Raw genomic sequence first — 23949 nt, 5'->3', positions numbered from 1 at the left:
TCACAATTGTTTGCGTTTTTTTCTTATAGGCTTTTATTGTTCATAAGAAAACGAAAGTATGGTGTTTTTACTAACTGTTTTTAATGGTTACCTACTGTAACTATACGAGAGAATAAAATCTATGAATAGAAATGAGAGCAACAGGCCCGCTTTTTTGAGTATATTATGGTAAAGCTATTATTTTTGATGAATTTGTATGCTTGCGACGAAGTACTTATTATGCGGCTACTGGTGTGCTTGTACCGAAGTACTTTCCTCAAATGTGTGGTTACTTCATTTTGCGCAGGATATACTCGTAATTGGTAAAAGGTGTTTTGCTGGGTTAGGTGATAATTTTCCTTCTCTGGTTGTAGAGAAGAGTAAGCTCCCTTATCATTTTTTATTATAGTAACAACAGTAAACAAGAGGAAAAAAGTTCTTTCTTCCTTACACTGAAAAAAGGCTTCCCGAAGAAAGGGTGGTATTAAGTTCGAGTTTAGCCGCTAAAATCGTAATTTTTTCACGATTACTTTTCTTTAATAATTCATTTTAAGGAATACAAACTTTGTGAAAATTTGCTTTGGGATATTCCCCATCAAGTTATAATGAAATCTGCAACGAATATGTATAAGTTTATGTTTTTTTTACTGATTTAGTTTTCACTTTAGTGAAATTTAGCGGCTAAACTCGAACTTAATACTCACCTTAACTTTACAAACTGTTACATTGAAAAGTTTATCAACTTTTAGTCAAGGAGAAATATGCTGTATCAAGGAAATAAGGATAAGAATTCTGTTCACGACAATAATTTTTTCAGGGTAGATGCATATGTCACTATTTTTTCTAGTGTATAATCAACGAATAAACTGTGTATGTGTAAATACATGAGAAAGGATAATTCCCTATAATGTTTCATCATCTTCTAGCCCTTTTATATAAATAAAAGTGCTACGGTTAAATAAAGACATAACGTAATTTATAATATAATTTATTCAATATGTATACAGAAGCTTATACACCCAGAAAAAAGTGCCTTCGAAACTAAAGGAAAAAATTTTCATCAATATAGTTTATCCATTTTATTTCCATTAAGGTAAATTTTTGTGAAAAATAATAAAATTTACTCGTTTCAGTAAAAAAATCCTAAACTGTAAGCAGTTAGGATTAGTTCATTAACCCTCATTTTCATAAAGCTCCGTTAGTGTTCCGTTAACTAACCAACTTTTAAACTGTATTATGGAAGAAGCTGTCATCTTGCATATATATTCCATATGTCAGTTAGGAACTTAACTGACGAAAATTCTTCAGTTAAAGTTAACTGGAGAGAAGATATTTGCAATTTACTTTCTGCTAACTGGCAGTTAAAGCCTAACGGAGCTACATGAAAATGGCCGTAACTAGAATAAGGCATGGAATTTTACCCATACTATTTTCTTCGCTGGGTATAAGAATTTACTACTGAAAAAGAAAATTTTATTCACCGATAACAAAGCATTCGTAAAAATAAACAAAAACCGAACTAAAACCAAGTTTCCTCAAAATTAGTAAAATTTCCTATAAAATGATAATTGCGACTTCCTTTATAATAGAAAGTTTTTCATACATACGAACACATAGAAAAATATTTTAGTTCATTCGTACTAAGAAGTATGCAATCCTTTCAAAACTTAAGGAAACACACTTGTTAGAATATAGGAAATTTTCCTAAATTTCTATTGTCTACCTGTAATCGATACCTGTCATCGTAATCGATGTGTTTGCGCGTGGGTGTAATCGATATATTTGCGCGTCGGTTGTTTTTTTAGTTGGAATCGCGTTGTTTTGGTATACGGAGAGATTGTTAAAAAATAATATGGTAAAATAATATAATAAATAACAAATAAAATATATAAAATATTTGTTATTTTAAATTAGTGAGAAAAATTTTCGTTTTTTAAATAAATCTATCAATGTTCGTGATAGTGTATAAAGAAAGAAAACACCAGCAGAATAACAACCCTTTCATTTGTCTTCATTTCGGAATCTTCAATTATCAGGTAATATTCAGTGACGCTAACCTTTTGCAACAAAAATGTTTTATGATTTTTTATATTTGTAGGTATTGAAATTGTAAAAGGATGACAAAATCGTTAGGCAGCAACTTATTAAAAGTGAAAAGTACAAGAAGAAGAAAAAGTGCGTTTTACAGTTGATAATATCACACGGAAATTGGAAATAGTGGAATAATAAACTACTATTTCAAAGAGATTCGATGCTGTTGATTCTTAATAAATATATTCAATATATTAATAAAACATGTCTTTTATTGAAGAAAAAATTGCTTATAGAAATAAATAAAATTGTATTTAAAAACGAAGGTAAGCAGTTCTAATTATGAAGTAAAAGTTTTACCACAAATGTGTAAGATTTGTCGAAATGAATGAAAAAATTTCAATAAAATCATTCCATATATGAATTCAAATTAGTTAAATTTTTTCATTCTGTAGTATAGTGGTATGTAAATATAGGAAAATGTTAACTAATATATGGAATGCATTAGTCCTAATTTCTACGAAAATCACATCGTTCAAACAAATAAAAATGTCTTTGGCGCTATACGAAGTTCAACTTTCTTCACAATGAGTTCATTTTAACTTAAAGAAGGGGTCACTTTTTTCTGGGTGTACAATTACTCAATTAGGAAAGAACTTAAATATGTCCATGACTACGTAAGCTCTTATCTTTGTATGGAAATAGAATATGGTTCAATATAATTATTTTTCAAGACTTAAAGTATAATACAATGAATTTCTATATACATACACTGAAAAAAAAAAGTTTTTGCTTTGAAAATTTTAATTAAATTAATATGAAATGGTTTGATTGAACCTAGGCTGAAAATATATTAACGTAGGCAAAAAATACAAATGCGTTTTATGTGTTTCAAAGATAGTTTGAATTTTAAGTTTTGGATATGAAAGACAACTTTTATATACATTAAGATTTGTTTTCCAGTATCAAGTACACTAAACATAAAATTAGGAGTGAATTGAGCGTTAAATGTTTTCTTTGAGTAATTCCCCTCTTCTTTGGCTCGGAATCAATACCAAATACCATTAAAGCGAAGTTAAAATAACCATTAATATTTTGTTTATTTAATATTTTATTTAACACTTAATATTTTATTAAAACTTCATATATGTTGTTAATAATAAAAAAGAAAATACAAACAAAACAAAATAAAGTAAAAATCTTTGTAACACCATACGCTTTTTTCAGAGCAATTGTTACGATTTGATCTACTTTCTAGGAATGTTTATTATCTACACGCACTAAAATAATCTTACCTTGATATTGATATAGGTTTGCATTTATTTTGACTTTGAAATTAGAAGAAAATGTTTATCCAATATCAATATCGAGGCACGTTTATTTCATAGGAAAAAATAAAAGATTCTAAGGTCGAGTTGATTCTTTAAAATATGTTTGTCATAAAGAAAGTATCTAATTATCCAGGAATCCAAAATACAGAAAAAATCTTGATATAGAATTTAAATGCACGGACGAAACAGACTTTTTTTTCATATGTTTGGGTGTAAAAATTATATGTTTGAAACTCAAATTTTTTAACACAATATTTTTAAGTGCAAGCATATAATGTTCATAAACTAGAATAACACGTTAGGGTAATATTTGTTAATATGATAGAACATATTATTTTTGGGACATAACATTTTTGTAAATATAATATGTTTGGATGCAACCATATATGCTGCAAGTAAAGACTGGAAGTAACCAATTGGCGCCTTAAAAATATATACACACAAAAAAATTAATTAAAAGTTTTATCTACCAGTGTATATGTATGAAACATAATATGTTTGAACAATACAAACATTATTTCATTTTTCATTTATTTATTTATTGGCATAATAGTACAACAAATATGAACTTATAGACTGTACTACAATATGATTGAACATTTCATAATTATTTGATAAAATATAAAAATACTTAAAAGATAGAAAATATTAATTTGTTTTAAAGTTGACAAAGAATTTAATAGAAAACACAAGTATGCATATAATATTATTATTTTTGTATATAAAATATTATTAAAGTGTGTCACTAAAAACTATTAAACAGCTAACAAATTAAAAATTATTATATTTTGTTTTCAACAATCCTGAAAATATATATACTTGAAGCAAAATGTGTTTGTGAATTTTTCACATAATAGTCACATCCAGCTAGGAGCTACTATTGTCATTTGCCACCGTGACCACCCACTACATAATGAATTATACCACATAATGAAGATAATAATGATGATTTTATAAATCAAGATGCATTGATTGAGTGCGTTAAGGTGGGTGGGACGTTGGTGATTTTACTTACGACTTGGGATGTTGGCAATGGAAGAGTTCCATCTTCTCACGTAAGTCGATTATATGAATACAAACTATGAAATTTTACATCATAACTTCTGTGTTGGACAAATGAACGAATGGTATTTACATATCTTTGCTTACGTCAAACAAATGTTAGTGGACGACAAACACACACCGAAAAAAAACTTCTCCGATTCAAAGATTTTGTCTTTACACTTTGACTCCGAGCCAAAAAAGCGGAGACTTGAAGTAAGGATACTTTTAAGACACAATTGATACTAGGACACAAATTTGATTTTATTTGTTTTTTTCTTCATGTGCTATCAAAGACCTTTAAAAACGTGTTAACGTAAACTTGGATTTCCGTATTTAGACTCGACTCGACTTCAAGTAGAAATAATGCTACGTTTCAAGATGCAAAAAGACAACAGATTTGAAGGCATTTTATTAATTTTGAAAAAAAAATACAATTATTAAACCCAAGTTGACCTTAGTTAAACAAAATTTTCTTTCATGTTAAAATACCCATTTTTAAGTCGAACCACTTAATTATAAGGACAAGCCGACTTCATTTAAAAGTTTATGGAAAGGAAACCCTTTATATAAGAGAAATGCGTCTTCTATGCTAAGTAGAAAACGTATTCGTATTTTAAGGTCAAGAAATCTTTGGCCTTAGGACGATAGTTTTTTCAGTGCAGGAGAATTATTTTACTTCCAAATATAGTTTTCAGTTTGTATATGTAACACGCACAGAGAAAAGAATACTTTATTTAGTTAAATATGGGAAGATTAAAATTTTGGTTTTACGACTTTTGAAAGTGTCGAGTAAGTCGATTGGTTGAGTTTGAATAACTCGATTTTCATGAAATTCAAAAGTTCAAAGATTGTAAAAAAATTGGCTTTTATTTTTGACTTTCATGACCCTAGCCAACGACTCTTAAATATCCAGTGGTCAAGTAAAAACTTAGAAATGTAGTACCAAGTCTTGAGAAAACTAAGAAACAAGACTTGAGAAAACTAAGAAACAAGTCTTGAGAAAACTAAGAAACAACATAACTCAAGAAAACTGCATATACTGAAAAAGCGCATAGCCAGTTTGAAAGAACTTGTCTTTAAAAATTTGATTCCGACCAAAGAAGAGAGAAATTACACTAGGGATACATTTGTGACGAAATTTTAAATTTAGGGTTTGTATACATAATATTGGGAAACAAATCTTAATTTATGGTGTGATATCGAATTCCTTCATAAAAGTGTTAGGAGCAACTTAAAATTCTAAATTGAAAATCGACTTCTAGTACAAATTATGCCTTTAAAATTAATTCTTGAAAGACGTTTTATATTTGTTAATCTTTGCTACTTGTTAATTTTTTTTTTTTTGGTGTATATTATTTCTAAGGTGACATGTACTCCTAGTTAATACAAACAATGCACATTCATTGTACTTGAAAGATTGTCTACCCTATGACTATGTAAACGGACTATGATTCCATTCATAGTTCAAAGTAAGTCACGTAGATTTCTTTCAGAGACAATGTAGTGCACAGCTATGCCCTGAGAGAAATGCTGCTTTCGTTTCATGATATTCCCCCCCTATATTTGTCTTTTTCTACTTGGCTGACACCATGCTGGAATTGCGAATGTTAATGATGCTAAGCGACAAAATGTTGGTCAACCCACTACTGTCTTGTAAGTTACTCATTTCCTAAAAATTTCAAGACATCTAGAAATTTAACACCCAAGCAAGAAGAGCTTGACTGAATGTAGGTTGGTAACAACTTTCGTGATTTTAGCATCGTTCATAGACCTTGCAAAATGTTTTTTTTATGCATTGTTTATAGATGGTATATGATAAATGCATTTTTTTTTTACATTGCATCTTACACTACTATCAGGCAGTGTAAAAAGTTTGGAGAATTTTCAATTTAAACTTCGCGGGCTTTACATTTCGAGTTGGACCGTTTTCCTTGGGTTGGCATAAGCGTAGGAAGGCCTCTGGGCAGGGGGCTTAGACCCCCACAGAAAAATTTTAGCCTCCCCACCAGAATTTGAAAACCTATTTACGATTTTCCATTACTTTTATATAATTTTAAAAAAGTAAATACAACTGCACAAAGTTCCGATAAAGACTTTCATAGTAGCAGTTGCCGAAATATATAGTTTTATTTTTATATAAGTGAATTATTATAACATAAGTGATTTAAGTTCCTAAATGTATGTTTAGTTTAATAACTAAAACACCTTTATTATTTTGTTTAGTCAGAGTTTTAATGGATTTAATTAAAAAATAGTAACTGATATTAAAACTAATCTTTCATAAATGAATATCTTAAAGTAGTGAAACTGTTCTTTTTGTGTTCGGAAATGGTGCAATATTGGCGCAGAAGCGATGAATTTAAGATGGAAATGTCATAGGACGTCTGCCCATTATTTCAACAACCGTTGCACTGAATTTGCATCACTTCTTAAGGTGTGATCCGCATTCTGTGTGAATTAAAAAATTTTGTGATATTTTCCCAAATAAATAATGGGAAATGGGAACGTTTGACCGAACATATTTTCCAAAATTCGCAATTTTTCTAGAATGGAATTTGTATCATTTTATTAATTCTTACTTTTTTATCCTATTTGAAACAAATATAACAAATATAATAACTATAACAACTCCCATTTTTTTTTTGCTGGAATAAAGTGTGGAACTACTTTTAGTTGCTTTATTATATATTGTCTAGTTGTTTAGTTAAGTTGAAGTCTAACTTTTATAAAATAAAACATTAATTGAACCTATAACTTCAGTCCATTAATTTTTAGGAAAATTGTCTAGCTACGCTAAAGTGAGTGAATTCGTAGGACCGTCAATGACATCTGGAACTAGCGTGGTGCAATGGTCTTGCATACAAAAGGTCATGGGGTCAACCCCAGTTTAGACCTATCACCAAAATGTTTGTGCATTATCCCCTCTCAGTAATGCTGGTGGCATTTCTGAGTGTTTCATAGCTTCTCTAAAATAAAATAGTAGGTCTCTTGTCCTTGAGCTAAACATGGAATCGAGCAGCACTCGGTGATAAAAGAGAAGTTTACCACTGTGGTAATGGACTGAATAGTCGATATATCAGAAGGATCTGCGAAAAGCATTTTGACAACAACTCTTGGCGTTTACATCACGATAATGTGCCGTTTCCAATGCTCTTGTTTTTCGTGAAAATTTCGCCAAGAATTGTGCCAATATTTTTTCACAACCCCCTTATTCGCCTCATTTGGCTGCATGTTATTTCTGTCTATTATCACGAGTCCATACCGGCCAAAGCGTTTCGATTTGTTTGAGGGGATAAAAGTTAAATCGAAGAAGTCGCCGATGGTTGTACCGAAAAGGGACTACACGCAGAGATGGTACATGATCACCTCAAAAATGTTTAAAGAGATCAATATTATATTTGTCGCAAAAATATTGTTTTCTCGCCAAACATGAACATGCTTGACCGTCCCGTCAAGAATATCATTATTCTCTTGAAACATGTTTGAGGCGGGTGTATTAGACATTTTTCGAGGATTGGAAAAACATTCACTCATCAAAAGTGAATCCTCCAGGGTACTAAAGCCAGTTTAACACTATTTGAGTTCAAAGAAATCATTATGTTTTAGTTAAAAAAATTTGAATAAATATGAGAACATTTCCTTGGATATAGTAATTTTTTGTGTACGCAAATAATGATTTACTAAATTTGTATTTCCCACAAAATAGTTCATAAAAATAATTTTCATTTTGCAAACAAATTCACTTTACTTTATCTATAGCATCACTACCTGGCACCACTGTGGGAAGGAGTAGGGCAACATACTGTTAACTCTGCTCGTCTTTAATGCTTTATTACATGTTTTTGAATAGATTTTAATAGCTGTTGATAAATTGCATTGAAAATATTTTCATTCACACCTTCTTCATATTGTGTGCTGTTAATTCAAATAATGTCGTAAATTAAGTCACACTTGAAATTCTGGTTTATATATTCTCCTCACCCTTTATCTATAAACATTCATTACATGGATACAAAATCAGATATGGAGCGGTGGTGAAGTCCCACACTATACTATTGTAAAATTATGAAATTTAGAATTTCCGCGTACACAAAATTTTAGTTGTGAGGAATTTTAGATGTACTATTTATTTATTTAAGAATATCCTGTACAACAAGATTAAAGTCTTATAATTAAAGTACAAAAAAAAAACAATATCCGTTATAAATTTAAAAAGCAAAAATGAATCATGATAATAATAATTTATATTAAAACATAATGAAATGATTACAAAATCTTGATAAAAATGAAAATATGTTAAAAATTAAGTTAAATTGAAAGGTTTAATAAATTGAAAAAAAAAAATTTTTTTAACATTTGTGTGTTTATAACAAAATAATTATTAAATGAATAAATTTAAAGTATCAAGTAAAAAATAAAAACAAAACAGTTAAAAAATGAGTGATAACTGGATTAATTAGTTTGCAAAGACTGGTAATGAGCAAAAATTATTATTTTTTTTAATTTCATTGTATTGTTAGTTTACTGCAAATTATTAGGTAGATTATTCCAGAGACGTATGGTGTAAACAAAGAAATGCCACTCAGAGACTAGGCTTCGATACCGCATTGGAACATTTTTTTAACCCTGGTCGATCTATTAGAACGAAGCTTGTCATATAAATACCGTGGTTGACCCGAGTTGATTATTTTGTGAAGGAATACAAGTGATCTTATATTAATCATATCATCAAATGATATCCCAAATATCAAGGATCTATACCGTGAAATAGGGTCATAACGCCTCAATGAAGAAAGTTGAACTTCGTATAGTGCCAAAAACAGTTTTATTTGTTTGAACGATGTGATTTTCGTAGAAATTAGGTAGAATGCATTCCATATATTAGTTAACATTTTCCTATATTTATGTACCACTATACTACAGAATGAAAAAATTTAAGTGAATTGAATTCATATATGGAATGATTTTATTGAACTTTTTTCATTTATTTGGACAAATCTTACATATTTGTGGTAAACCTTTTACTTCCAAATTAGAGCTGCTTACCTTCGTTTTTAAATACAGTTTTATTTATTTATATAAAGGGTGATACGGTCAAAATTTGGTCAAGGGAAAACGCGTGTAAATCGGTGAAATCGTTTATTTAAAAAATCAAATTAAATTTCTTTTTCAAGTTCAACTAGTATAAAATTCAGGAAAAATATTCAGTTAGGCTTTCGCCTTTCCAAATCCGAATTGCCGGGCCTCACGCTTGACACCTGCCATCAGATTTTGTACAGCCACCTTGTCCACCTTCTTCGCCGCAGAAAGCCAGTTTGCCTTGAACTGCTGCTCGTCCTTAGCAGTTTTTTGGTCTTCTTTAGGTTCCGCTTGACAATAACCCAGTATTTCTCAATTGGGCGGAGCTCTGGCGTGTTGGGAGGGTTCTTGTCCTTGGGAACCACCTGCACGTTGTTGGCGGCGTACCACTCCATGGCCTTTTTACCGTAATGGCAAGATGCCAAATCCGGCCAAAACAGTACGGAACAACCGTGTTTCTTCAGGAAAGGCAGCAGACGTTTATTCAAACACTCTTTCACGTAAATTTCTTGGTTGACAGTCCCGGAAGCTATGAAAATTCTGCTTTTCAAGCCACAGGTACAGATGGCTTGCCAAACCAGATATTTATTTGCGAACTTTGACAGTTTTATGTGCTTGAAAATATCTGCTACCTTTCCCCTTCCTTTTGCCGTATAAAACTCCTGTCCCGGAAGCTGCTTGTAGTCGGCTTTGACGTACGTTTCGTCGTCCATTACCACGCAGTCAAACTTCGTCAGCATCGTCGTGTACAGCCTCCGGGATATCGCTTTGGCCGTCGTATTTTGTTTATCATCGTGATTTGGAGTCACTACCTTCTTGTAAGTCGATAGTCCGGCTCGTTTTTTGGCTCGATGCACGGTTGTGGACGATACACCCAGCTTATTTGCGGCATCTCGGAGAGAGATGTTAGGGTTTCGCTTGAAACTACCGGCAACTCTCTTTGTCGTCTCAGCGGCTTCCGGTTTTCGATTTCCCCCCGATCCAGACTTCCTGGCTGTCGACAAACGTTCCCCAAACACTTTAATTACATTTGTAACGGTTGATTTGGCAACTTTTAGCGATTTTGCCAGCTTTGCGTGCGAGTAGCTCGGATTTTCGCGATGCGCGAGCAAAATTTTGATACGCTGCTCTTCTTGCTTGGACGGCATTTTGACAACTGAAGAGTGAATTCCAAAATCAGAATAGGAGCAACATTCTAGACACACCTTCAAAATGAGGGGTGTTCAGGTGTTTTAAATGCAAAATTGAAAGAAATACGTCAAGTTTATATTGAACAAATTTTGACCGTATCACCCTTTAGGCATTTGTTTTCTTCAATAAAAAACATGTTTTATTAATATGTTATACTAAATATATTTATTAAGAATTAACAGCATCGACTGGCCTTGAAATATTAGTTTATTATTCCACTATTTCCAATTTCCATATAAAGTTACCAACTGTAAAACGTAATGCTTTTCTTCTTCTTGTTCCTTTCACTTTTAATAATATGCTACGTAACGACTTTGTCCTCCTGTTACAATTTCAATACCTACAGATATAAACAATTATAAACCAATTTTTTCACAAAAGATTAGCGTCACTGTGTGAATGTTACCTGATAATTGACGATTCCAAAATGAAGACGAATGAAGGGGTTATTATTCTGTTGCTGTTTTCTTTCTTTATACAACATCACGAACATTATTATTGTTTGTTATTTATGTTCAATAATTTTGAAAAAAACCGAAAATTTTCTCCCTAATTTAAAATAACAAATATTTTATTTGTTATTTATTATATTATTTTACTATATTACTTTTGCCAACAATTCTTATAGAAAATTAATAAAAGTTTATCCGGTTCCAAGGATTTTGTATTTGCACTAATGATTTTGTTATTGATGTCAAGCCAAAGAAGCGTAGACTTGAAGTAAGGACACATTTAAGACACAATCATCTTTTAAAAATTTGAGTTTTGCGTACTCCATACTAGGAAACAAAATTGAATTAATTTTTTTCAAAGTCCGAAAAAGTGTTAACGTCAATTTGGATTGCCGAAATTGCGGAAAAAAGTATTTCTTGGATGCGTATTTCTATTCTAAGCAAAATTCGAATGATTATTTTACAAGAAATCATTCTCATGACAATATTGTTCTTCGATGTATGTTACGAACATTGTGTTTAAAAAAAAGTAGTCCATCAAATTTTCTTAGAAGTTGTTGTTAATTTTTTCTCCTGTAGGTCCTTTTTTTTTGCTGTGTATAGTAAAAATCAATAGTTGGCTTAAGACTTAGCAAAAATTTGACTTTTGCACTGGAATAGTGCAATCTCACGACTTAAGATAAAAAATTGCGGTCGTGTGAAAATACATTTGTGTCTGTTTATGTGAATGTTTCATGGGGGTTGCATTCCTTGCGCATTGAGTAAAATGCTGTTATACTGCATTTTTGCAAGTCCCTTTGTGTCTGACACCACTGCCTGGGGAAAAATGACTGTAGTACTTAGTGGCATATTGCCAGGACTTTCTCCATGATACGCTAGGGCGTGGGCGACGACACTAAATAAGCAGTCACAGCTATTGTCTTCTATAGTATCCTGTGATGTTTTATGATAGCCATTTACAAACCCGGACATGGTGTCTGATTTATGCATTTGTCCTGGTTGACCGCGTTCCAGTTTTACAACTTTATAAAATATGCAAAAGCAATTCTTTGTTGCAATCAATTATTACATCCGCGCGAGCACTCTTTGAAAATTACATGATGTCCTTTTTCCAGCAGCAATTTTACTGGACGTTTCCATTGTAAAAGTGAAAACAATGTGACAATCTTCAGTCATAATAACTCGTTAAAGTGCGCAATAACTGATGGGATGCTCCATGGGTTGTGGTAGGGTCTTTTCTATTTAATTTCATTTGCATTTTTGAAATATTGAAGTAGAGTTCACGTATGTTACGTGTAAGAGGCGAGAGCTTAAACTAATCATAAGGATTCTAGAAAATAACTTATACTGGCAGGCAAATTTATTTAATATTAATAAGTAAGCACATTTATTTAATATTATAAGTAAGTACAAACTTGTTATGTTGGTGCATATAAGTTGTATATATTTTGAAATGCAACTTTCCAAATTTTTCCAAATTATAGACTATGTTCCATGGAAGTTTGAAGTATGTTGGATAATACTGGTTATTTTTCCAAATATTTGGGCAAGGGGAGAGGTATCAATTATAATTTTTGGAATCAAAATTATCGGTTCAAACATCAAACATTTTTGTTTAAAAATTTCATCTTCACACGTATATGTGCTTAAAAAAAATTTGAGCAACGGGTAGGCTCCCCATCCCGTCCTGTTACCAAGAAAATATTTATTACAATACGACCACGTTTAAGGCCGAATAAGGGACATGGTGATTACCCAGAAATTAAACATACTTGATTGACCTCCCTATATTGCGTTCCCCGCAAATCAGGTTTTAAAGTATACCTTCGAATATTGGAGCAAGGAGGTTGAAAGGTACTAATGTCAGACAATTGAGTATCAAAATGTTTCTGAGAGAGAACTTAATCTTGATCTCTTGATCTTGATCTCTTAATAAGTCGGTCAAGAGTGAGCCCCCAAATATCCAAAAGAGTAGGAATCTTCGTCTCCGTTCCCTGCACCCAGAAAAAAGTGTCTTCGAAACTAAAGGAAAAAATTTTAATCAATTTAGTTTAGCCATTTTATTTCCATTCAGTTAAATTTTCGTGTGAAATAATAAAATTTACTTGTTTCAGTAAAAAAATCCTAAACTGAAAGCAGTTGGGAATAGTTCATTAACTAGAATAAGGCATAGAATTTTACTAATACTGTTTTCTTCGCTGGGTATAAGAATTTACTACTGAACAAGAAAATTGTATTCACTGATAACAAAGCATTCGTAAAAATAAACAAAAACCGAACTAAAACCAAGTTTCCTCAAATTTAGTAAAATTTCCTATACAATTATAATTCTGACTTCCTTTATTATAGAAAGGTTATCATACATACGAATAAGACTTGGAATAGAAAAATGTTTTAGTTCATTCGTACTAAGAAGTATTCAATCCTTTCAAAACTTAAGGAAACACACTTGTTAGAATATAGGAAAATTTCCTACATTTCTTTTATCTATCTTTAATCGATACCTGTCATCGATATGTTTGCGCGTGGGTTGTTTTTTAAGTTCGAATCGCGTTGTTATCTTATACGGAGAGATTGTTGAAAAAGAATATAGTAAAATAATATAATAGAAAAAAAATAAAATTTATAAAATATTTGTTATTTTACATTAGCGAGAACAATTTTCGTTTTTTTGAAAATTGTTTTATAAAAAAAGAAAACACCAGCAGAATAACAACCCCTTCATTCGACTTCATTTTGGAATCTTCAATTATCAGGTAATATTCAGTGACGCTAACCTTTTGTGAAAAATTGGTTTAGGATTTTTTTATTTATATTTGTAGGTATTGAAATTGTAAAAGGTGGACAAAATTGCTAGGCAGCAACTTATTCAAAGTGGAAGGTACTAGAAGAAGAACAAAAATGTGTTTTAATATTTCAAGGCCAGTCGATGCTGTTGATTCTAAATAAATATATTTAATATATTAATAAAACATGTCTTTTATTGAAGAAAAAATTGCTTATATAAATACATAAAATTGTATTTAAAAACGAAGGTAAGCAGTTCTAATTTTGAAGTAAAAGGTTTACCACAAATATGTAAGATTTGTCCAAATGAATGAAAAAAGTCCAATAAAATCATTCCATATATGAAATCATATCGTTCAAATAAATAAAAATGTCTTTGGCGCTATACGAAGTTCAACTTTCTTCACAATGAGTTCATTTTAACTTAAAGACGGGGTCACTTTTTTCAGGGTGTGCAATTTGAAGTACTTTCCATTTTTTGGGAAGGGGGATCGTAACTCTTTTTACCTCCTTTATAAACAAAACAATGTGCTAAGTATTATATTTTACACACAGAAAAAAATTTCCGTAGTTAAACTAACGCTAAATTTAACTTATTTTTATTGGAAAAAATTTATTTGCTTGTAGTTGAATTTTATTATTTTTATCGAAAATTTCCACAGCTTAATGAAATCTTTCTTTTTTTAGGTATGTCTCAAAAATTGTATGAACTAAACGTGAGTATAAAGTTCAATGACCGCACACATAAGTTCAATATGAACTAAAGCAAAAGAAGATTTTCGTACGATTCCCAAAAATAGTAAGAATGAACTACTGTATGGTTAAAATGGTCATGATTTGGCGCCAATGATTTTCTTCTTTACTTTTAGTTAATTTTTTCTTCTATGAAATGATGTAATTTCGTGAACAGCAGTTAAAAAGTACAACAGGGCATTAAAATTTCCTGGTTTTAACAGCGCTTTATGGAAATCTCAAAATGTGGAGTAAAATTTAGTTCAATTTTCTTGCGAGGTAATTCATTCTTCCTATAAAACAGTTCACTTTTTTTCGGTGTAGTATAGCACATAAGAATTTAACTAAACTATTTCAGTTTTAAAAACTTTTCTTTAGTTAACGTGAAGCATTTCTGTGTTCTCTCATTAAGGACCTTTCACGAAACATCAAATTCAATTAGGGATTCCGTTTTTATTAAGATCCCAGCAAAAAAAGCGTCGCCAAAAAAGTAATGAAAATGTTCTTTTTGGATCCGGAAGTAGTGCAAACTTGACGCAGAGGAGATGAATTTAACATGGGTTTGTCATAGGACGGAAGTCCTCCAGCCGCTGCACTTAATTTGCATCACTTCTTTAGGTGTGATCCGAATTCAATGTTTTGGATGTAAATTAAAAAATTCTGTGATATTTTGTCAAATAAATAATTTTTATAATTTTGTTATAATTTTTAATAGATTCTAACGCTTGTCGGAAACGTTTGACCCCAAATATTTTCAAAAATTCACATTTTTTTCAGATTGGATTTAGCATTTTTTACGACAAAATTTAAATGATTCATTTTATGAATTCTTACTCTGGTTTTAACCTATTTGAAACAAAAGATTTTAAAATTACCCATTAAAAGTATGAAAAAAAACAAGTTAAAAAAATTGAATTAAAAGAACTTCCTGGGTAGTTAAAATAAAGAACATCATTGGGAGTGCATCTTCTGGAAGTGCTTTTAAAGTTGTGCCTTTGGAAGAACTTCCAAATTTTTTTGCTGGGATGTTTATTTAAAATGCAATTATCGTAAATAAAGCATTATTTTATTTAGATCATGCGTTTGAAAATGTATATATTGACCCCGAAAAAAATTATATTTAATTCATGTCTTGCATTAAATTTCCAAATATTTAAAAGCGCCAACGAAAAAAAAAAACATAACATTGAATGGATGAATGAACATTTATAGACGGATACACATCGATACGTACATAGTATATCTTTCTTTTACTAAAAATATGTTATATATTTCATTAGTCAAGGTGAACATTTTTCTATTTCAACAATCAAAAGCTAGCAAATCTATAAAGAGAAAATGAAAAACTTTTTCACTAAAAAACACAAAAATACGAGTTCTGTTTATGAGTTTGTTTTTCCTATGATTCATTCAGTATGTGTCGTCATCATTGGCTATAATGGCAATTCCCAGCACAGCATGGTCTCATTCATCATTGAATATAGTTTCGATGGGAAATAAAGAATAAAAACCAAAAATCAATGATTACATTGTTTGGTGAATGTTTAGCCAATATCGTACATATTTCTTGGAACCCAAATTTCTAGAATTGGTTAGGAAATTTTAATAAAATCAACCAAAAGTAAAATTACAATTATTTTTAATGAAAATAGTTGCCACAAGAATGGATATTCTCTGAAACATATTTTCTGACAAACGAAATTTTAAACAAATCAAATTCTCTTTTTTATGGAGTATATCGTTAAAGAGCACATAAGTTCATTTTTAAGGAAATAACTTTTCGCTAGTCTAACATATTCTATCTGAGAAAAAATCTATTCATTCAATGTACACTAAACAATTGACATGAAAGTTAAATCTTTATTAAAAAAATATCTCAATTAAGAGGCTTATAAAAAATATCTCAATTAAGAGGCTTTAACATATACTAAGGTACGTATCGAATGTACTTCAGACAACATAGTCATGAACCCGCATCATACACGCAAAAAAAACCTTTTGAAAGAGTAAACTGTGCTGGTTTACAAAGCGGATAGTGTGTGGTTACATTCTCCGTTGGAACAAAAGGCAACATTTTAAAAATTTCATTTATCTAATTTTTATTCTCTGTTTTAAATCACATACAATTGATGGCAGTTTGAACTCCGGTCCATGGTGATCTTTGTCTTTTACATAAAATTATATTTCCTGATTTAGGATGCGACTCTCAATTTTATTTGTTTAATTTCTTATGGATTTTCAATTTTTATGTAAGATTTTTGATCAGAGACAAAATATTCAAGTGGTACACTTTAGGACTCGTTCAAACCATCTTCCTTGGAAGAGAGAAAAATCAAGAAAAACATCTTGGAAGGACTGAATAATTGTGGAACGATTTTTTTCGCACTGGATTATCATTCAAAACACATTGAATACTACACCCTCAAAAAAAATCGCTTCTCTAACATATGTTCCAAACATATTTTGCAGGAAGCACATATATTATTGGATACTGCGAAACATTAATATGTTTGTTTTATGTGAGCATATTATATGTTTGGAAGCATTTTGAGTCCAAAAATAGTATATGCTTGGAAGAATCCTCAAAGAAGATTGTGCTCATTCCCTCTCATAATTTTCTCTTCCACGAAATTTTTGAGTTCTTCGCATCTTTTTCTGTAATACAAATATGCTGTTTTTTTTCAAATGTCTATTCTCTTGGTTCCGAATGTATATTCTCTTTATTCCGAATACTCATTCTAATATTCAAATTAAATAATATTTAGACTTAAGCATATTAAATTGTTGGCCTTATCATGAAACAGTTTTCCGAAACAACATATAAGCGGTTTCACAGAAATTGCGGTTTCACAGAAATTCATTCTCGCTGTGTTATGTTGATATCTTTTTATTCAACCCTCCCGGTTTCCATCTCTATTCCTTTCTCTATACTAACTCTCTCTCTCTGTCGCTCTCTGAATAAAGTATCACAACATATATATTTTTACTCGAAATGTGTAAATTTATATATGTATACATTCACACATATTATTTTTATGAAACATTCATGCCCCAAACATAATATATTGTAACATATTAACATATGTGTCCCAAACATTTTGTGTTAGTTTAGGAACATTACATGTTTGCACTTAAATATATTGTGTTTAAAAATTGTGCCCGAAACACATTTTGTTTATATCGGAACATATGAAAAACATATTTTTCTAACAGTGTATACGCTTAATTGCTTAATAGGCAAAACTATCTCGTTATTAAAAATATAGAATTTAGTTAAATCGTAAATTAGCTGGCTTCATTTGGGAAGAATTTTACATATTGAATGCTAGGCAAATATATTGACGTAATTTTTCCATTTCAGTAGTGAAGTGTGGGTAACAAAAACAAACGCACAAAAATGGCATACGTACTATTTGGTAGCGGTTCATCACATAATTCTAAGACGGTTTCTTATTCTCTATGGTGTTGAACAGATGTTGCTATTTTCATTTTTTTTTATTCTGCGTTTTTTTGTTTCTCATTTTTGATTTTATTTGAATTATTTATGAGGTCTTTTTTCTTGGGTAGAATGATGGGTAAACGGCTCTATTCATTGTGGATTTTTCCTTGATTCTCTAATGAATTCATCATTCTGATGATTGTCAATGAACCAATAATGAATGGCTCCTGGCTGGCCTGTACGGCCCATTTCAGTTGTTTGATGAAAATTATGACCTGGCTAAGTTACTCGAGTGAATGTCTATTATTTGAATGTTATCTCCTATTTAGTGACATCACTTAGTGGTGGTTGGGTGATTATGATTGCTGTAGTCATGATGAAATTCCCCTTCGCAAGATGAAAGACAGAAGAGATAATTTTGAATGAATAATAATCAATAGAGGAGGGATTTTTCACAACGAATGGGGTTAGTGATCTCTTTACGGTATTAATAAAAATAAATTCCTGCAGGGTTGTTAAAAAGCGTTTGCTTGCTTAAAATCAAAAATCATATAAAGAGGTTGTGGAATAAATTAAAATTGTACCTAATATCACTTCGGGTAGGGTATTGTACACGTTTTAATATCGTTTCGGGTAGGGTATTGTACATGTTTGTCGTTTATTTCTCGGAAATTATGAATTTGATTTCTGCAAGCATTTTATGTTTGACGAGAAAACAACAGTTCGCTCTTGAAGGTAATCATATTCCTTCTCTGCGTGTGAGTTTGTTATAGTACGGACTTACTCCATTTTCGGATCCTACTTTAAAAGTTGTGCATTGAAAGTTTATTTGAATGAAGAAATGTAAAAACACTAAAAAATACTATTTTTAAAAACAGGATTTCGATTTTTTATTTTGCTCAAAACCGGTTAACCAGTTAAAGTATTTGTTTACTGATGGTAGATGTCAGACGATGGTAGATGTCATCACAACGCTTAAGCCACTCATCATAAAGCCAATCGCGTCCACACCCTCAAAAAAAAAAAAAAGAAAATCGCTTCTGTAACATATATCCCAAACACATTCTGCTTCAAGCATATATATATTTTCAGGATGGGTCCAAACAAAAATTTGTATTGTTCTATCATATTATAAATCACCTTAGGCATAGACTGATTTAATGTCCATTCTAGGTTTCTAGGTCTCTCTTTCTAAACACATGTATGTTTATAGGCTATTTCTAAATTAATGTTTGCATCCAAACATACCATATTTACAACAATTGTATGTCCCAAACATAATATGTTCTAACATATCAACATATATGTCCCAAACATCCCAGCAAAAATTTTTGGAAGTTCTTCTTAAGGCACAACTTTAAAAGCACTTCCAAAAATGTCCTCCCAAAGATGTTCTTCATTTTAACTGCACAGGAAGTTAATTCGAGTCAATTTTTTTATATATCGCTTTTTCATATTTTTAATGGGAAATTTAAAATTTTATTGTTTCAAATGGGTTAAAAACAGATTAAAAATTAATAAAAATAGTGCAAATTATTTAAATTTTGCCGAAAAAAATGTTAAATTCTTTCTAGAAAAATTGCGAATTTTTAAAAATATTTGATGTCAAACGTTCCAGACAAGCGTTAAATGCATTAAAAATCATAAAAAATTTTAAAAATTATTTATTCGTCAAAATATCAAAATATTTCTTTATTCACATCCAAATCACTGGATTCGCATCACACCTTAGGAAGTGATACAAATTCAGTGCAACGGCTGTTGAAATGGTGGACATCCGTCCTATGACAAGCCCATGTTAAAATCATCGCTTCTGCGCCAATTTTGCACCACTTCCGGATCCAAAAAGAACATTTTCACTACTTTTTTGGCGACGCTTTTTTTGCTGGGATGTTATGTGAGTTTATGAACATTATATGCTTGCACTTAAAATAAAAATTTGAGTTCCAAACATATAATTTGTACACCCAAACATATGAAAAACTGTACATATTTGCTTTTTTTAAGTCAACATAAATGATGGGAACCACCGTGGTGCAATCGTTAGCATTCCCGCCTTGCATACACAAGGTCGTGGGTTCGATTCCTGCTTCGACCCAACACCAAAAAGTTTTTCAGCGGTGGATTATCCCACCTCAGTAATGCTGGTGACATTTCTAAGGGTTTTACAACTTCTCTAAGTGGTTTCACTGCAATGTAAAACGCCATTCAGACTCGGCTTGAGCTTAACATGGAATCGGGCAGCACTCAGTGATAAGAGAGAAGTTCACCAATGTGGTATCACAGTGGACGGAATAGTCTAAGTGAGCCTGATACATCGGGATGCCACCTAACCTGACCCAACCTAACATAAATGAACCGATATACACCCAAAAAAAAGTGACCCCACCGTGGAAGAAATGTAGGTTTATTTTAGAAAATTTTAACTAAAATAGTTTTCTAATTGCAACTTATTACAAATAAGTTAATACGTTTTGTCAAATTGAAGAAAATTTTTTAAAAATAATTAATTTTGTTCTGTTGTTTAAAAAAATTTCATATGTTGGAAGAAAAAATTGGATTTAAAAATTGTTAAAATGTCTTTAGCGCTGTACGAAGTTCGAGACAGGTACAATTTTAGTAAAATTTACTCATTTGAGAGACTTATGAACTCAATTTAAGCAAACTTCTGCCATTTTAGGAAAATATTAACTATTTAATTTTGTAGTAAAATTGTGAACTATATTTGTATACAACTTTTTTTCTTATTTTTAGTTCACGTCATTAAAGTTAGCAAAAAATTATCCAAATAAGGAACATTTACTCATATTGTGCAAAATTTAACTAAAATCAACTAATCTTCATGAACTAAAATAAAGTTCAGTTGGCATTAGAGCCCTTTTTTTCTGGGTGTACTTTAAATTTGTAAGAATCATGAATTTTGGAGGGAAAAGAGAGGTATAAGAGATCTCGGAATTTTTTTATTCATTGTGCCCATTCCACTAATATTGTCCACTGAGGGTGGACCTACCGGCTTATTCGCCGTTTTTCTAAAACGCTTCTTGCATAGTATAACAATTAAGTTATTAAACACACTTGACATAAATAAAAGATTTTATTACTTCTATATTTCAGCTATCACGCAAATTCTCAAAATCAATTGAGACATTGTCATGCTTATCAATATATTTTGATTTAATGGAAACCACATATAAAAATAAATTTTAATGATAAGTAGCCGAAATTGTGATGTCGATGCTGGTTGTAAAGTTGGCTATTCATTTTATTGAAAATAAAAAAACATATTGGTGGCTCTCTGTAAGGGTTTTTTATGCCATCTCCAATGGCATCAAAATCCACATTTTGTGTGGATCGTAAGGAATTCGTAAGGGCATGTGAGGCCATATTGGTAACGATTTTTTCAGTTGTAAAATCCGTGGTTCTTGTGCGTGAAACAGTCTTCAATTTAAAAACTTTGGAAAAGTCAACTTTTTTCACAGTATGTTAAAATTGATTCTTATTACAAACCTTGGTGTTTGATACTCATTACAAAATCTAGTCTCATATTCAAAGCCACCACTGTATATCGATCCCGAATTATTTCCTGGATGAATTCGAAAAATGTTTTTAATGTTTGTCTGAGAGTTTTCTTGAACGACTAATCCATTGCATTCAAAGCCAGTATGGTAACCAGAGCCACACAACAACATTTTATCTTGAAGTCTTCAAAGTCTGATTCTTACATTGTTCCAGCAAATATTACTAACGTTTTACTAATGGCTCTAATTGACCCCAATTAATGAATACATTGGTTACCAGCGCATTTGTTATCCATCATTGCATATTTGTGGTTGGATTCTTCAACAAAAATTCTGTTTGGTAACCAGCTTCATAAATGAAATTTCATACGTTCAAACTCAAGAAAACCGAAAGTTTATCGTTTGAGTTCTTCTTGAGGTAGGTTTGCATGAACTGTAATTGGGATTCAATACCGTTTGTGTATTTTCGCTGGAAAAATTGATGGTTTTGTACAGTAAACATTGCTTTAGTCTATGTCCATGACTATTGCAATGCAATGACGTAGATTCAAAAGGCTCACAATAGCCCAAGAAATGTTGAATGTAGGAAAAGAAGTAGTTCGTTTTTTATACGGTTAGTGTTCATAGTTAGTACAAGTATACATTAAATTTCAAAGACAAAATAAATAAGAACCAGCGAATGCGACCGGAATGGAGCTTATGAAGATATTTCGATCCATCAAAACTTCAATTTGTGAAACGATCGCAATATATCATCAAGACATAACATTCTAACTACTTCTCGAGATGTTAGGTTTTATCATTTACATAAAAGAAAAAATTGATAATTCTGTTCATTTGCAAATTTTTCTCAAAGAACTTCCATGGAAGTGAAAAAGTCAAACGGCATAGGATACAATTTCGAAAGCGAATGTTTATCGTTTGAGTTCTTCTTGAGGTAGGTTTGCATGAACTGTAATTGGAATTCAATACCGTGTGTGCATTTTCGCTGGAAAAATTGATGGTTTTGTATAGTAAACATTGCTTTAGTCTATGTCCATGACTATTGCAATGCAATGATGTAGATTCAAAAGACTCACAATAGCTCAAGCAATGTTGAATGTAGGAAGTAGTTCGTTGTAAGAAGTAGTTCGTTTTTTATACAGTTAGTGCTCATAATGAGTACAAGTATACATTAAATTTCAAAGACAAAATAAATAAGAACAAACGAATCAATCAAAACTTCAATTTGTGAAACGATCGCAATATGTCATCAAGGCATAACATATTCTAACTACTTCTCGAGATGTTACACGCAAAAAAATAATTCTTTCCTCCCAAACGGAATTTTAGACAAACAAAGTTCGTTTCTAATTTGCTTTTCGCTGTGAGGAAGTTTATTTGGAAGTTTATTTGGAAGATGTATATACTGTTTGTGATAAACGTTTATTCTTTTCTAGAATGTAAAAACAAATTCATAAAGACTAACTCAAAAAACAATCTTTTCTGGTTACTTGCATTTTCCCTCACATCTTTCTCACTTCCACGAGGTTTTTTAGTTTTTAGCACCTTTTTCTGTAATACAAACAATGTAGACGAAATTATACGATTTTATATATTTTACCTTTCGCCTGGACGGAGAATCGAACCGCGGACCATGCAATTTGTAAGCCAGCACACTATCCACTGAGCTACGTAGCTGTTGTTGTCATCAATAGCTAATTATCCATATAACTTATATTAATATAGCATAGCTTGCGGCGCCCACAAGCCGATTAAACAAACTTTATTTAACAGAAACAAATATTTAGTTGGGCACCGTGGAGCAGTGGTTGCTACGTCCGCCAAGGTTCGAGCCCTGCTTCGGCCGAACTCCAAAAAGTTTTTTTTTTTTTTTTTTTGTTTACATATTCACACAAAAAAATATCAATTAATTTGATTGTCAATACAATGAAAATTATGTTTAAATTTGAGCTAACAACGTAATTTGTAAATACAATTACGATTTTAGTCACTTTAGCAACCAATTTTGTTACATCAACAAACATTTGGTTATATCAACAAAAAATTTGTTGAACTAAAAATTTTTCTGTAACAACAATTTATTGTTAGCTCAAAAATTATAATATTATTTTGTGTGTTCCAGATATGTTCGAAAGATTCCGAAAAGATGTTCAACATTACATACTACTATACTATAACTTTTAATTTTATTATCAGCGGTTTTACCGCTTTATTGATTAGTTTTTGACTTTTCATCGGAAGTGGGAAAATGGCTAGACGATCCCTCAATTAGCTTTGAATGGAATATATGCGGAACAATTTCTAGTTTTTGAGTACCTCATTAAAATCTTGCTCAAACTATATGCCACTAATCTTATAATCGT

General features: G+C 31.1%; 1 protein-coding gene across 1 annotated transcript in view; it reads right to left on the bottom strand.

Annotated features, from left to right (window-relative positions):
- The window catches only part of LOC142233969 (LITAF domain-containing protein), a 43901-nt gene that overhangs the window by 5109 nt on the left and 14843 nt on the right, over nucleotides 1-23949 (bottom strand). The window lies entirely within an intron of this gene.

Source organism: Haematobia irritans, chromosome 4, assembly GCF_050003625.1.
Source record: "Haematobia irritans isolate KBUSLIRL chromosome 4, ASM5000362v1, whole genome shotgun sequence".
In the NCBI taxonomy this organism is placed as follows: domain Eukaryota; kingdom Metazoa; phylum Arthropoda; class Insecta; order Diptera; family Muscidae; genus Haematobia; species Haematobia irritans.
This window is presented reverse-complemented; position numbering and strand designations above follow the sequence as displayed.